This window comes from Fringilla coelebs (genome assembly GCF_963513975.1).
Source record: "Fringilla coelebs genome assembly, chromosome: 5".
NCBI lineage: Eukaryota > Metazoa > Chordata > Aves > Passeriformes > Fringillidae > Fringilla > Fringilla coelebs.
Window position 1 is genome coordinate 34,689,536 of NC_140033.1, and position 16,181 is coordinate 34,705,716.

Here is a 16,181-nt window from a genome sequence, read left to right on the forward strand (position 1 = left end):
TCTCCACTTCATGGCTGTGAGAAGTTTGTTGCCATGAATCTCTGAACAGCATGTGAAAGGAAACTGCAGAAACAGAATGCAGAATCTGGCATTCTATTCCCCAAGAGTCCTCTCTTTGTCAGGTACAGATATTAAGAAAGAATACAAAATAAGTAAGAAAACACTGTTTTAATCAGATAAATCATAGGTTGGAAAAGACCTCTGAGATCACTGAGTCCAAGCTGTAACCAATCAACACCTTGTCAACTAGACCATGGCACGAAGTGCAATTGCTTCTTCAACACTTCCAGCACTGGTGACTCCACCACCTTCCCTGGCCAGTCCATTCCAATGGTTAGCAACCCTTTCCATGAAGAAATTCTTCCTGATGTCCAACCTGAACCTCTCCTGGTGGAGCTTGAGGCCATTTCCTCTTGTCCTGCTGCCAGTTGCATGGGAAAAGAGGATGACCTCCATCTTACTAGTCTCTTTTCAGGTAGTTGTGGAGAACAATAAGGTCTCCCCTGAGTCTCCTTTTTGCCAGGCTAAACGACCTCAGCTCCCTCAGCTGCCCCTGAGGGATATGAGTTACCCTCTAGACCATTCCCCAGCTCCCTTGCCCTTAGGACAGTGCAATAAGAACTTCTGGAAATACAATCTATCATATATCTGATGCAGTTCAAATTTATTTCCTCTTAAAAGACTAAGGATCTTTCCAAAATACTTGCATGACCTAGTTTTTAAATTCTGTTGCCTCAGAAAAGCCATGCATTTAGCACACCCTGTAGTGGCTGCATAATACCATGTAAAGAAATGCTGAAGCAAACAATTTGAAAAGTTTAGTTACCAAAGAATAGTTTTACAAATTTTAGCTATGGATGAAATATTTATGGAAAAGCTTTAAAGATGGTAGAAGCACCTAATTTTTAAAAAGAGAGAATGTGAGCTATAGTGAAACAACACAGAAGGCTTTTGACTTCAAAGCTGACATAAAGAAAGTTTAGCAAGATCTAATAGAAATGAGGATGCCATCAAAGGACTTAAAGCAATAAAAATTCATAATTTACAAAAGTCTGTAAGCAGCTATGTATTCTTTGAAAGACTTGTTATTGATGCAGCATCTCTACAGAGCTGCAATAATCTCATTTTGGAATGACAGAAATGATTTTAGATGGCGGCAGCAGCAACAAACATGTCATGGATCCAAAACATCTATCTAGTGAGAATGAGAAGGAGCAACAACAGAACAGAAATTCCCACCAGGAATGCAACACAGCAAGGTCTCAAGAAGCAAGAAAATGCCCTGGAAAAAGATCTGTAACAGCGACAAAGTGCAGCTCCAGTATCTAAATACTGTATTGGTCTGTCAGCAAATCTGAGTGAGCTGGGTAAGGTAACGCTCAGGTAAAGAGTAAGGATGACCAATTTCACACATGAACAAACACAGCGCTCCACCTTTGATGAAGATGTTGAACTTGACTGTCAAAGAGACGCTACGATATCCTAATTTAATACAAATCCTGACATAATTAAAGTGCAGCCATTTAAAGGAACTGGTGAAGGTATGGTGAAGGCTAGAGGGAGGAGAAAATAAATAAATGATGCAGAAGAAGAGACGTGTCAAAACTTTGTTCATTGCTCATCCAGACACTGCCGAAAAGTCTAGGGAAAAAATTGCAAGGCACAATATTAGTTAAATGTGCACTCACAGATCGGGATCAACAACTGCATCTGAATATACTTTAAGGCAAGTCCTGTGACCTGAAGGTCACAAGGAATCCTGCAGATGTTTAAGAACAGCCTATTGCTCTGTAGCCCATTGTATATTATATTTATGGCATACGAGCAGATACTGTATGTTAGACGACAGTGTTTGCTACATGACTTCACCTATTACATGATTCAGATATAGGAAAATCCCATTTGCTCTGCTTTACCCATCTAGTCCTCTGGGTCCTGACTCACATGCACAGGAGCCAACAGCTGTGGTGGTACAAATGCTAAACCACAGTTGTACTCTCTCCACCCTTTTCCTTGTAGGTATTATATATACTGTATCACCTTTCTAGCATGTCCATCTGAAGAACATTTCTGCATGTACTTTTTCAACTCTCACACAATCTACAGATTAAATTAATCTTAGGATAGTGGAGTAGTGATCCATTTACTTTCAACATTTCTGCTACAAAGCAGTAACTGTCCAGGGAAGGGAAGAAAGTGAGCAACATTTTCTATTCTCCTTATCATGAGCTGACTGAAACAAGAGTCAAAAGAGGAGGTGCAGAACTCCTGAAAAAGTTATAAACATAGATAGAACTGTTCTGTGAAGCAACTTGGTGCAAGGCATTGTTTGGTAAAGAGTTCAGAAGTTCGATTACGGCCAAAGGAGGTGGATAGTGTTATATATAGAGAGTCAATTCATGCTATTTATATATATGTGTGTATATAAAATATTGTAAAAATCCAACTCATGTCTTTGACCACCCTGACTGGGAGCAGAGTCTTATTTCTATTCAATTAGTTCCCGGACAATGCTAAAGATAATATCAAGTCTGTTAGATTAAGAATGAAGCCTTCCAGGACCACAAGCATCTGAGCCTTTCACGGACCTGCACCTGGAGCAGATTGCATCTACCATCTTGAGTACTGGCAGCACTCGGTTACATGTGAAAGAAGGCTACCCAGAAGAAATTCAGACAGCCACCCGGACACCTGGACTGGCTTTGTATCTATATGGTCCCAGTTCTACATGTGAAGAGACACAAAAGGACATTCTGTCACTTCTGCCCCAGGCAGAACACACGGGATATAAGCTGGCTGTCGGGGTGAACCACCGGGGAGACGCTGGCACTCTGTCAGTCGGATCCAGGTTCACCCAGTGCCAAATTCCGGAATTGATGCTGCCTTGGCTGTGGTGGGTTTTTCAAAATGATATTTTGGTATTGATCAAATAAATCCTTGTTAAATTATTTTTGTAATTTGGCTGCCGATTTGATCATTTATAACAATAGCAAGGAGAGACAAAGCTGAATTTTATGCAGGCTGCAGGCTGCTCTGACTGTGAGCAGTGTGTTTCTGTGTATGTTGGGACAAAGCCTACACACTCAAGATTCATTGTAGATCACAGTGTCTTCTGGTCCAAGACCTGTCACACGTATTGGCCTGTAAAGAGGAAACAGACACGGTGCACGGAGGTAGCGAGAGCAAGAACAAACGTGTGGGTTCTTTTGCACTGGCTAACAGGAGGGTTAAGCATTTCCACAAACCTGCACAGGTGCGGCACCTCCTCTGGTTCTTGTTTCCCGCATCCATTGTGCCGTATCTTTGTTTTTAACACGCACAGCGCCAGCCTTTGCGTTCAGTGGCATGTAGTGCAACCTTACTAACACGGCCCAACTCCGACGGCTGTAGGTGAGGAGTCACCACGGCAGCGCCTAAAGTACCAGCGCGACACCGAGTGCTATAACAACAACACTCAGAGCAAACCGAGCCAATCCTTCCCAGAGCTCTGCATGCAATTACAACTTGAATTTTTTTGAAATTTTTTTTTTTTTTTTTAACCTGAGGAACCAGTACGACACGCTTCGCAGCCGCTTCCCTCCCCGCCGGCCCCCGCGCCGCTCCCGGCGCAGCCCCGCGGCCGCTCCGCCGCCCGGGCGGTGCCGCTGCCGCTGCCGGGACCCCCGCCCCGCCCTCCCGCGGCTCCCCGGGCGCTGCCCCGGAAGGCGATCGTGCCGCGCTCCGGAAGCGGAGCCGGGCAGGGTCCGGCCCAGAGCGCGGCCCTGTCGCTGCCGCGGTCGGAGGCGCAGCTGTGCCCCGGCCCGACGCGGGGCCGCCGTCTCGCCCGTCACAGGCGGCCCGGCGCGGCGGCCAGCGCGGGGCTCATGGCGCAGGTGGGTGCTGGTCCTCGCCCCTTCACCCGGCTCCTTCCCGCGGGGTGCCCGGCCGGCTCCGCTGCCGCCCCCTCCCAGTGGAGCCCCCCGGGCCCCGGAGCAGCCCCTTGTCCTGGCTCCTCCCGCGGGAGCCGGGCTGGGACGTGCCCCGCGGTAGGACCCGCTTCTCCTTCCCGGTGGGTCCGGGCGCGGGAGCTCGGTGGCGGCTGGGCCCCCACGGGCACGGGGGGCTCCGGCCCGGGGACTGTGTCTGGGCGGGGAAGGCCGGGCACGGAGGGGGATCGCTGTCTTGCTCTGGGGCTGGGGCGGGAGCGGAGGCGGACGAGCGGACTGCGAGTTTAGAAACAAAAGACGAGGCGATAAATTCGTGCCTGCTATGGCTGTGCTGGAGGCAGGTCTGGCGTGGGGAGCGGTCCCGGCTGCCTGACCGCCTCCTCGTTGCTCGGCGTGTCTGATGCTTGTGTCTCATCTCGTGTCACCTGTCAAGCCCTCGCACCTTCCTCTAGGTCAGCTGTGTCCGTCACATGGCTGCCAAGATAAGTACGTTTGCTGTTCCACGTCTGTGAGCAAGCCCGGGGGGCGTTCGAGGTGCGAGCCCCGAGACTAACTGAGGGCTCTGGCGGGTCAGTGCGCTGGGAGCCGCAGACCGAGCCTGCCAGGGGAAGGGGATCCCCCCGGCTCTTGCAAGGGGGGCTGTGCTTATGAATGAAAGTGATACCGAGCTCACTTCCTCGTCATTTTAAACTGCCCTTCCTCTGACATATCTACGTGTAAATGTAGCAAGGATAGATCTGAAGACACATTGACGTCAAGAGGTGTCTCAGCACTGATTTGGTTTGAGTGCTCATCTAAACTTGAAATTTTGGAAGAGAAATGCATGTTTTTTCATCTTCCTGGTCATTGCATCTTGCTCAAAGTCCTGCATAAGATGTGATAATCATAATTAGAAATCACTAGGGATGTTGTTGGATTGTGAGTTGAAAGTAATGCTATTATTGCAATGAAGAAATAGTGTAGAAATCAAGATAGATTTTAGTATTTTGAAAATATTGCCAACTGTGGTTTGATACTAATATTTTTAACAAGCATTTTATTTGTGACTTTTAAATATTCCGGGATTTTTTTTTTTCACTTTAGGGCCTAGTGACAAAGTGATGTTTAGTGTAATGAGCAAAAGGAGTTCTCTGAGTAAATCTTCAATGGTGTCAACATTAGCAGTAATTCCATATCATGAACCTGTCAATCTGTTCTGCTAATTCTACAGTGGATTTGTATTTAGCAAAATAAAAAACTAATTTTTAAAGATTATTGCTCTGTTAAAAGTGGCTTGATATTAAGATATACAGGTTCAGATCCAATAAGCATTCTGTTTTTTTGTTGAAATCAGCAGAACTGCCAGGGAAATTCATTGTCTGTTTTCCTTGGTTAGCAAGTGCATTTGAACAGCACACCTGTCTATGCCTGCCTGAAAGGAAACCTGTATCAGTATAAGTCACCAGTTCAGGTCCAACTGCTAACTCCACATTAAAGGGAACAAAATTAAGAACCTCATTCCTTGACAGAAAATCCCTGAGTTTATTTACTTCCATGTCAAGAATCCTTTGAAAATGCTTATTAAAACAGTGTTGACAGCAGTTGTATCAATATATGGTTAAATAGCTTTTCAGGGTTTTGCTCACTTTCCAGTTCAGTGTCTTCTCTCAAGTGTTGGTGGTGAATTGTAGTAAAAATAAGCTGTTCTTACTTCTCTATAATTTTTATGGGCAGAGTACTTTGGAACACTTTTTCATCATACAAGAAGTTTCTGTTAAGGAGAAGATCAGTTATCTTATAAAATGCTGCTGTAGGCAGGTGGTAGTCTGTGGAGAGTTTCATTAACTGGGAAAATACAATGTATGGCACTTGGGAAGACTGGTTTTCAGGAAAAAGCATCTGATTCTGCCCTTCACTTCTTGAACTGTAATGTTGCTGGTCTTATCTTTAGAATTGATATGATTATATTTCTTTTCTTTGTTAATTGGATGAACATAAGCGTACATTTACATTGCATGGAAATAGTTCTCTGCTAAATATAACAATTCAGTTATAAATTCCATTGTTTATAAATTAAAAAGATGGTTGCTAATGGTCTGTATTCCTTCTTACCATACTTTGATCAAAAGTTAGCTTGAAAGTAACTACATCCATGTTTATTAGGTGTCTGATTATGACCTCATTGAAATTGATTTTGTTCATTTCTGTGATCGCTGGGACTTGTAATTTAAGCAAAACAACTTTTTGAATAATGGATGAAACTCAGTCCTGAGTAGAGAGGTTTGTTAGATAACTTAAATCACCAGAACCATTTAAATCCCTTGTAAGTACTAAACTGTGGTTAACATCATACTTAGCATGACTGCAGTTGTTTTATTCCGTGTAGGTTCTTCTTATGCAAATATCTGAGGTCACTTAATCAGTGATGTTTAAAACAATTATCTGGTAAAGCCATCATTAAGTTAGAGAAACTAACACTCCCTCTTTGTTGTATTGAATATGAAGGGTAAAAGTGGTTAATGTAGTGAACTGGCCTCACTTCTTGCTTCTTGTGCCCAAGTAGACTAGGCTGCTTAAGCTCCTGCAAAGATTGGAATAAGGTTTAATCTTTGGAAAACATTGATTAAAATAGTCACATTCAGCTGTGCAGGCAAGTTGAAATTTAAAATGTGGTGGTGTCTGAGTGTTTCCACAGCATCCCAAGCTGATAAAAATTGGACCTCCCACCTTCCCAGCATCCTTCCTTCTCTTCCTTCCTTGTGCTGGTAAGGATTGCACTGGTTCACAAACCTGTACTGGCTGAAAATTAGCAAGTTTTTTTTTTTTCTTGGTAGAATTATTTTTCAGTTGACTTGGCACCCTGAGCCGACTCACCCAGCAGTGGCACAGCTGTCAGTGGCTGTGTGAGCAGAGGAGTGGGATCCCAGAGAGGGAGGGCATGAGTGGCAGACCGCAGGCGTCAAGCTGTGAGGTTGGTGCAGGATCTGGGAGGCTGGTGCAGACAGATCTGTTGGTGTTGCAGGGCTCCAGCCTTCGACCTGCTTCTGCTTTGCACTGGCATACAGCTGGCACAGATCAGCTCCACCATTGAAAAACATGGTCCTGTTTGCTTCCACCCTGCTCTGCTGCTTCCTCCTTTGTGCAGGAAATACTTGTATGGTTATGTGGTGAGCAGGGCTGAGGATTGAACTAACCTGGGGGAGGGGCAGGCAGGGAAGGGTTCGCTTTGAGCTGGATCAGTTTGCTGCACAAACATTTGTGCTGGCGCAGAGATGGGGATGGAAGCAAGCGGTAAGGGGGGAGCAGGGTGTGTCTTTCTTTTGGTGACAGTGACACATGATGCTAGCTTAAAGTATATTTAATACTGGCCTAATGCTGTGAAGTTGAGATGGTACAGTATTAAGGGTTTCAAGATCATTTGATTATGGTTCATGGGAATATTTACATCTAAGACCCCTTAAATCAGGGTAGTGTGTGTCTGATTTCATTCTGTGCTTTGAAGGAATCTGGCCTTTTATGTAGTAACTAATTAAAAAAAAATATTTGGTTCCTGTTGTTTCATGTAACTGGTGTTCATCAAATTACTGCACAAATTAATATTTTGGGCATGTATATTGAATTTTTAAATTTAAAAGATTTAGATAAGGAAAGTTAGTGATCAGTGTCCACTAAGAAAATGGCAACGTATTTTGCAGTAACAAGTAGCTAAAGAGACAGAACAAATCTATGAAAGTTATGAGGCTGATGTAAGATACACATTATAACTTCACACAGTTTCTGGGGAGGCAGTCTGTGACTTCTCTTCCTAAGTAACTATAATGGTTAGTGATTTTCAACATCTGTCTTATTCAGCCTATCATAGAGGTTGGAGTTAATGCTTCAGGATATGGATAGGCATTGATTTTTATCTTTATTTTTTCTCCCCTAATATCTGTGAAAATTGTAGATAGAGTGTCCCCCATCCATTTTCTCCCCTTCTCTGCTGTAGTTTACCACATATAATAATCCTTTTCACCAGCGAAGCCATATGCAGTGTTACATGCTTTAGGCATAATCAGACATTAAATGGACAGCGTTAGCTCAGCCTACCTTCACTGGTCAATTAATTAATCACCTTGATTAATTTTTCCCAAAGTGGATAAGTGTGCTCTTACACTATTCACTCTGTTGCAAGGCTGTATGGGTGGTAGTCTCTCTTTGCTCAGTAGTGATGAGTAACTGAGCAGTAGCTACTGTTGGAAGAGATGACCTGTCTGCAGCTCCTAAGTAACGTTTTCTCTAAAAATGTAGTGGGTTTTATTTTTGTCTGCTACTGTTTTTTTATCAAAAGGATTTGAGGAACTGTTTGCTGAAAACTGCTGTTCAGACGTGTAATTTCATGTAGGGCATGCAGATGGTATTTTGGTTGTGTATGAGTTGTAGAACAGCAGTTGTAATAGACCTTCAGTTTTCTGTTCTTCCTGTGCTTTCTGTTGGCCCTTCCATGCTAGATGTGATGATTCTTTTTAAACCTCAACTGGTGATAAACAGGTGTATGGTGCTTTCTCATATCTGCTTCTCATATATGTGTGCTCACAAATGTCTGACTACGTATGTCATGTTTTCTCCAACTATAGTGTACTTTTCAAAGCTTCATCTTCACTGCGTCTGGCAGGGTGGCAGCAATCATGATGGCAAATTTAGTTCACTCTTTATTGAGTTCCCTCTTCCTGCAACCATGGGATTCTCCACAATTTCAGTTTTCCCCTCAAGCTTCAAATGACAACAGAAATAATTACCTCTTGGCTTAAATAAAAAGAACTAATAACTTATTTCTGATGTTTATACAATAAAAATTCATGATTACTGCATGCTTGGGACTGACTATATGCATTCTTTTCTAATTAGTGGAAATGGCATTGTGATTACTGACTGTTTCCTTCTCATGTCTTAGAGTACTTTAATTTCATGTTTTATTTTGTTCTTTTCCTAAAATGCTTTTACATCCATATGCTGGGTAGTGAGATGAGAAGCTCCTTGTCACAGGAGTGATATTCAGTCTGTCACTGATTTCTCAGGCAGTTCAGGGTAATCCCTGAACTTTTTGCTTGAATCTCAGTCAACAAAGTAATACTAGAACCTGTTAGGGAGTATGTTCCTTTCAGATACTGCAAATGTAAAATCATTGTGTTGCATGGCATTGCAATCATACCTGACCATGCTGGATGGCCTTTATTTACTTCAGCTTCTAGAATCAGCCAGTTACTACCCCTGCTGTTTCTTCTCACAGAACAGGGGATTTTTTAGTTTATTTTTATTTTTGTATTGTTTGGTTTTGTGTTCTTTTTTAATAGATGTTTAGGTTCTGTTTCGGCTGTAGATAGAAACACCTCTGTGTTGGTACATTTTTGGGCCAGGATTTAAAAGAATACCCCAAATGTAGGTTTTAAGTTTATCTATTTTCCTTTCCTTATGATAAATGTGTATCTTATGGAAAAGATGCTCAAGTATATCTTGCTATTCATCTTTTTCTTGTACGTGTGTTTGTTGCTTTTCTCTTGAGAAAAATCTAGTTCACAAATACTGTATTAATTGTCTGTGCTTGTAGCAAATGTAAAATACTATGGGCAGTTGGCATGTCTGAGATAGTGACAGTTTTCCATATGTGTGCCCAAGTCAGGATAGACTAGAGTCTCATGCTGTCAGGCTGAAGAACTGACTCTTTTCCTTGGCTTTTCTTCATAGTGATTTTGGTCCTGGCAGGATTGAGGTGCTGCTGCTGTCATTCACAGAGTGGTGATGGTTACTGCAAACCCCTGATCCAAACTAGGTGCTGCTGACTCAATGGTGAAAAGTTGCTTTAATTTCCTGCCTTTCGAAGGGTAAAATAAGCTCTCTATGCCATATACCCAGATTCCTGTGTTTTTAATGCAAGATATCTCATGAGATATGATCTCTCATGGGAACTGCAGTTTAAAATAGTGTGTTGATATTTTCACTGTTCTCCTGTCACTACTGCCAGAGAAGTTAAATTGCATACTGGTTTGTATCTGCTGGGATTGCACACCTTGACACAGGTGAAGCATTTGTTTTTCACAAAGATTTTCTTCAATGCTTTGCACAGGAATATTACCTTCGTGTGTGATAGTATGACACCTGGCACAATATGCAGGTGCAGACATTTCATTCTTACCATTATTTATTGGGTAAATGTGATTGTAGTAATTCTGCTTGCTGAGAATCATAAAAAAACATGATTTGGAAGAGACTCAATTTTGTGGATATTGGAAGGATATTCATCAGCACAATACTAGATGAATTTCTGAGATGAAATGTCTTTATTTCATTACTTGCAAGATGTTTGGCAGGGTGGAGGGTTGACTGATTTTGCCATGCTTTAGGATAGTGAGATATTTTTTCCTTAATGGAGATGTTGAAGCAGTTGCTTTAGAGAAGGAACTCTTACTATTTCCTTTTTTTCTCCTGCAGAAATGCAAACTTTAGTTTATAGTTAAACTTGAAGTGAGAAATGAATGATCTAGTGCTGTGTTCAGTCTTGGTAGCAATGTATCAATCTTATGCTGAGCTTGTCTGAACTGACAGCAGTAGCTTTTTGCTTAGCAGCATGGCAGAGCAAAACTGAGTTGACTATGCAGCAGTTATCCTTCAGACATGGCTAAAATTTTCAGTCTATTTATGAGTATCAACAAACACTTTGTGCATACTTTTGCCATGCATTGAATGCTTCTATTTTCCTTTAATTTAGCTGAAAACTAGTAATGGAATTCCTGAGGTTTTGAATGGAATAGCTCTTGGCAAGCCTAGGGTTTTGAAACCCAAGGCAATTTAAGATACCAAGCAAACACAGGGAAGGCTACTTCTTCAGGGAAGTATGTTAAGATTCTTCTGACATCTTAGCATTTGTTGTAGGGCTTGTTATTCTTCTTTTTTTTTTTAATCTCTTTGAATTACTCCTTTAAAGCACAGTTGTTGTTGTTTTTCTTTTAAGAAAATCTTATGGAAACATAAGGGGACCTTTTTTTACCCTTGATGTCAGTCAACAAGTTTAGCCTTTTCATTAGAAGTAGAGGCAACCATTACAAGTAGAGGGTGTTGGACTACTTTGTATCTGTCTGAATTTTCAGTTACAATAATGCAATTAAATTTTTTTTTAAATTTTCAAAGTGTAGTTGGGCTTTTTTATAAAATGCATAACTAAGCTGTTTTAGGTTTGTGGGAATGAGAGGATGTATGATGTAGGGAAATTTGCCTGGCTGTCACAGCCTTGACCCTCTCCTGCCTTTGTAGTGCTGCTTACTGCAAGCATCTTCCCACTTCTGTACCGTCTTCCCACTGACCCCAAAGTGTGCAACGGTCATTGAAATCTCTGCATCTTCTATATTTAGGTTGCTGTAAACTTTGTAGAGTCTCGTGGCTCTTTATGTGTCTTCATTCAGTCCTGCATTTCATTTAAGTGTTTTTAATCATCATAAATATTTTGAATGTTTCAGAACTCTCTATCTTCTCTCTCAAACTTTACTCATTTGCCTGCCATCTGCAATGCTGCTGAAGGTGTACTTATCCTCCCTCACCCAGGGAGGGCACTTGTTTGGGAACAGCCCTTTCTTCTTCTTCTTCTCTTTGAGTCCACAGTCATGTTTTATTAATATTCTCCTTCCTCATCCAAATAACATTTGCAAGACCACATTTTCTTTTTCTGTCTTTGCAAATGAAGCTTCTGTATCTGCCATCTGGAGTACTTCAAGTACCTTCTCCCTCTGCTGATATTCCTATCTCTGCAATCTGTTCAAAATACAGCTGTTACAATTTTTCAGTAGTCTGTTACTTTCTTCATCTAGCTAAAGCTCCCTTATTGTCTTTGAATTCAAAGACCCGTGTCTCATATTCCTGCATCATAGTCTTTTTCCTTGCTACTTTTGGCACTTGAATCTGTCTTTTTTTCTTCTCCCTGCCCTCATGTCTTCACATATGTTTCATGTCATATATTTTGATTTACAAAACTTCTGAGATGTTATATATGTTAATACTATTACAAGAGAAAATGACTGCACCTCTGACCTTTCTTCTAGAGTTTCCTGTTGTCTCTTTGCTTATACAGATAAATAACATTTTAAACTATGTAAGTAGACAGGGATACATGTTACCTGTAGATCTTTTCTTATAGGTACTTGGGAAATGTATGTCACTGTATGTCTTTTAAATCTGATCCATTTGTCCAGTGATTTTACTTTGGAGTAAAGTGCACCAGTGGCATGCTTTAAAATCTGTTGTGTGAGTAAATACAGTGTCATATTTTGTGGACGTTTAGTATCATATGTGATTTCAATTAGTAAATATTGTTTTCTGCACTTTGCAGTTTTCTTTGGTAAGGAAGATGTTATCTGCAGCTTTTATTGAAATAATATAAGAATTGAATTAAACCAGCAATCAAAGTAGTATTAAATGCTATGTCATATGCTTGACTTATTGTAGAACTAATGCTATTATTAACAGAGGTAATACTTTTATTTTTGTTATTAAGGAAAGTCAAGTCACTCTTAAATATTTTTTTCATGTTTCATGAAGCTTTGGTCCCAAGGTTTCTGTGGCTTGTGTTTTGCATTTTGTTTGTGATTTTTTGGGGGGTTTATTTTGGAGAAAGGTAAACAGCTGTGGCTACTTGTAATTTGAGGCTTTTTGGCTGGTAATATCATGAAAAAGTAAACTAGCTATAATAGATAAAATAATGAATTTTAATGTATAGCTTGCTGTATGTATCTTAGAAATGTTTTAGGATAGTATAGTTAAATTGTTGTGAATCTCTTCTGTGTCATGGCAGCTGCCTTATGTTTTCTTCTCTTAAAATCTGCTGAGTAGACTTTCGTAGCTTGAAATTGAGAATGTAGTATATGTGTTGCTCATCAATTTGTATTGCCACAACTGTAAAAGGATAGTTAGGCAGTGATAGTTAGTGTTAATTCTCTCAGGTTAATACTAAAGTAAGCTGGATGTTTCCTGTCAGACTCCACAGTATTTGTGCAGCCAGACTGGATGAAGTCTTAAATTCTTAAATAATTGTCCACTGCTTTAGGCTACAAAAAGCATTTAGTTGGCAAATATTCAGATCTCAGTATGAATGTGAATACTTGGCCTTTTTATCTCTCTGATAGCTATCTCTTTCTTCATTTGCTGTACAGGTTTTAGGTGATGGTATTCATTTCCTGAAAGAGCTTCCTCTGTGCTTGCAGTTTTGCTAGGAAGGATGCCATTATCTTAATTTTTGTTGTTAAAAGGTATTTAGTTAAGACTTCTTAGATCTTAAAAAGAACAAACAAGCTAATATTAAATCCAGTCCAATAAATTGTTCCCCAAGTTTGAACTTTGTGGTATTTATTTAGTATTATATTAACAATATTGTTGTCCCTATAATTAGAGAAATCCTGAGTAATACATGCCAATTGGTCAGTCCTGCTACTCCATTCCTAAAAATTGCTGGACTAGAAAAGAATGTATAGAGGAAATGGAAAAGGGAAGGTGCTACATAGACCTCAGACAAGCTATTTTATTTTTTTTGTATTTTCTTCCTTCCTCCTTTTTTTTTTTCAGTAGAGAGGTGAACCTTTCTTGTGCAGCACTTATATTCTCCCTCCCTAAGTTCCAGAACTTTTTCTGATAACAGAGCTTTGGAGAGCATTTCCAGCTTGTCCTGTGGCTCTTTAGTTCTAGAGCAATGTGTGTGTTGTCTCAGAGGTACAACATATACCAGAAACTTAGATAAGCTTCTAGTTTCTGTAGGACTCTTTGGGTTTAAGTGTACATTATGACTCTTATTTTTAGATACTTGTGGCCACTTAGAGCTTGAAATATTTCTACTAGTAAAGTGCAACAAAGTGCTCTTCAAAATCTAAAGTTCAAGTTATTTGTCTTGGATTTTCTCTGCCTACAGTGTTATGTTTATCATCTGACCTTCACAAATGTGCTTTCTTTTATAATGATTTTTGTCCCTAAGTGTCAGTACATTTGCTTAATAAATATTTATTTCTTTCTGCTTTAGAGTTCGTTATTCTGTTAAGCCCTTTTTCACTAGTCCCATAGAGCACAACTTCATGTATGTTTGCTAAATTTAAATTTACTTCTCTTGAAGAGTTTGTGTTTCTTATTTCAGCTCTAGTATAGAATTTTATTTGTTAAATGGATGTAACTTACTAATTGTAAATGGTACGGTTTTAAAATAGTTTCATATCAAATTGAAAAGCAGTTTAACATTGTCAGTAGTATCAAATTAAAACTACCTCTCTGAAAGTTTGTGCCATTACCATATTGGTTTAGCTTTACTGGTTATAAGCTCTCTGTAGGAAGGATTTGTTTTTGAAGTTGTAGGATGATGTCTGAAGAGAAGAAACATGTTCAGCTGAGGCCTTGAGGACAGGCTAAAGTAGTTACTAAGTGGTGTACTCTGGGGGAAGCTCTAAATAAATGATTAAATGTTGCCTGCCAGGAGATACTTTATGGTGATAAGTAGAGATGGAATCAGTTATTGTGGCGTGTCAGCCAGCTCTGGTGCTGATGGATGACTGGATGCTCTGGTACTATTTCCTTGGTGCTGACTCTGAAGTGAGCAGTGCCTTAAGGATGGTGCATTGAATTCTTACCAGTAGTGTTCCATCATACTCTATTGGTGAGCTTTTAAAGTAGTTACACTTTAGATTTATTCTGTATTATTATTATTATTAATATTATTTATTGAGTGTACCTCACTCAATTAATAATAATAATACAGGGAAGGTACAGGGAAATGTACCTTCCATAATCATGACTTCAAACAAGGAAGTATCACAGAATACCTCTCATCATTGAGTAATGAAGTCTAGCAGTGGTGAACACTAGAAATGTTTTTTTTTAATTAGTACTTCTAACAGTAGTTATTGTGGTCTGACAGCAATTTTTGAGAGATCTTGGTTGACATTCATTGCAAAGGCTTTCTATGAATTAATTCCAATATCAGACTATTTCAGTGGGGTCACATCACTGATTATCTTCCAGTGTGAATGAACTCTTTTGAAGTGGGTAGTTGCAGTAAATTTTATAACTACATAGGGACAGGTAAAAAGAACATAAAACTAGAAAGAATAAGGGAATGTTGTCTTTGAAATACAAGTCTAGAGTTGTGAATAAAATGCAACTAAAATTGTTGCCAAAAATTGTAACCAAAAATGTTTATGTTAAAAGCTATTTGCTGAGCTGTTGATAGGCTAATCCTAATAACAGAGTTTATTTAAACTTTTTTTGGGCGTCAAAACTGTATTTGTGAGTATATTACTCTTACATGGTGAATAAAACCATTGTTAAATGGAAATTTGTCAAAAATCACAGAAATCTAGAAACTGGATTTCCTTTGGTCATTCCTAAATATTGTATAATTTGGGACCAGGGACTTCTCCCCTTTTTTTTTTTTTCCCTAATATTTTAATAGAAACACTTGATTTCCAGGCCATGAAAGTTTTCTACTGGTGCAGATGCACAGTGAGTAGATCATTCCTCCTTTCTCTAACTATATTTTTAATTTGTTTGAATAGCACAGTTCTGCTCAGCAGCTGTACACTTTGGTGAAGTGGTAACAGTTAAACTGGATATCAGTAGGTTTGGGTTTTTAAGTCAGAAATGGTGGTGGCATATCTGGGGACACTTTTTTCTATAGCTTGTTTGCAATCCTCTTAAACTATTTGTAATTGAGTTTACAGTATGGTCTTACGGTATTTTTTTGTTTGTTTGCTTTAAGAGGTTGTAAGCTGCAGCAGTTTAGCAGCTGATTGTGAGCGGCTCAGTGTTTGTCTCCTGAATAAGGTGGGGATTTTGGTGGGGGGCTGGCACCTAGTGCGTATGGTGAATTTGTCTGCTGGCTTTTTGGTGACGGTGGTTGCTACTTGCCAGAATTTAATTTCATTTCTAAGAAAACTGCAAATGCTTCTCTATGAAGTGTGTGCATTGACAGGCACACATTAGACCTGTGCCTAATGTAATGAATTGTTCCAGTGGGTTTTGTAGTGCATTGCAGCTTTTCATATGGATTTTAAGCATTATTTATAAGTCCATTTTAGTACTTTTTTTAACTAACAAAGCTACTAGATGTGCTTCAACTAAGGTCATATTTCACAATTGATGGCATAAGTATACAGTAGTAACTTGGCAGAGATTTTAAACACTTAAAAATGTAATGAGACTTCTGATAAGTGTCCACTTTAGAAGATTCCCTAGGGAAACTCTCAAATGAGTCATGTACAGTACCCCACAAGTGGC

At 40.0% G+C, this 16,181-nt stretch overlaps 1 protein-coding gene across 1 annotated transcript in view; it reads left to right on the plus strand.

Moving 5' to 3' along the window:
• Positions 1-3,540: 3,540 nt before the first annotated feature.
• Positions 3,541-16,181, plus strand: part of FRS2 (fibroblast growth factor receptor substrate 2) — a 52,632-nt gene continuing 39,991 nt past the window's right edge. The window contains exon 1 of the mRNA XM_084205345.1: positions 3,541-3,872. The gene's annotated coding sequence lies outside the window, so the exon portion shown is untranslated. The remainder of the gene's footprint in view (positions 3,873-16,181) is intronic.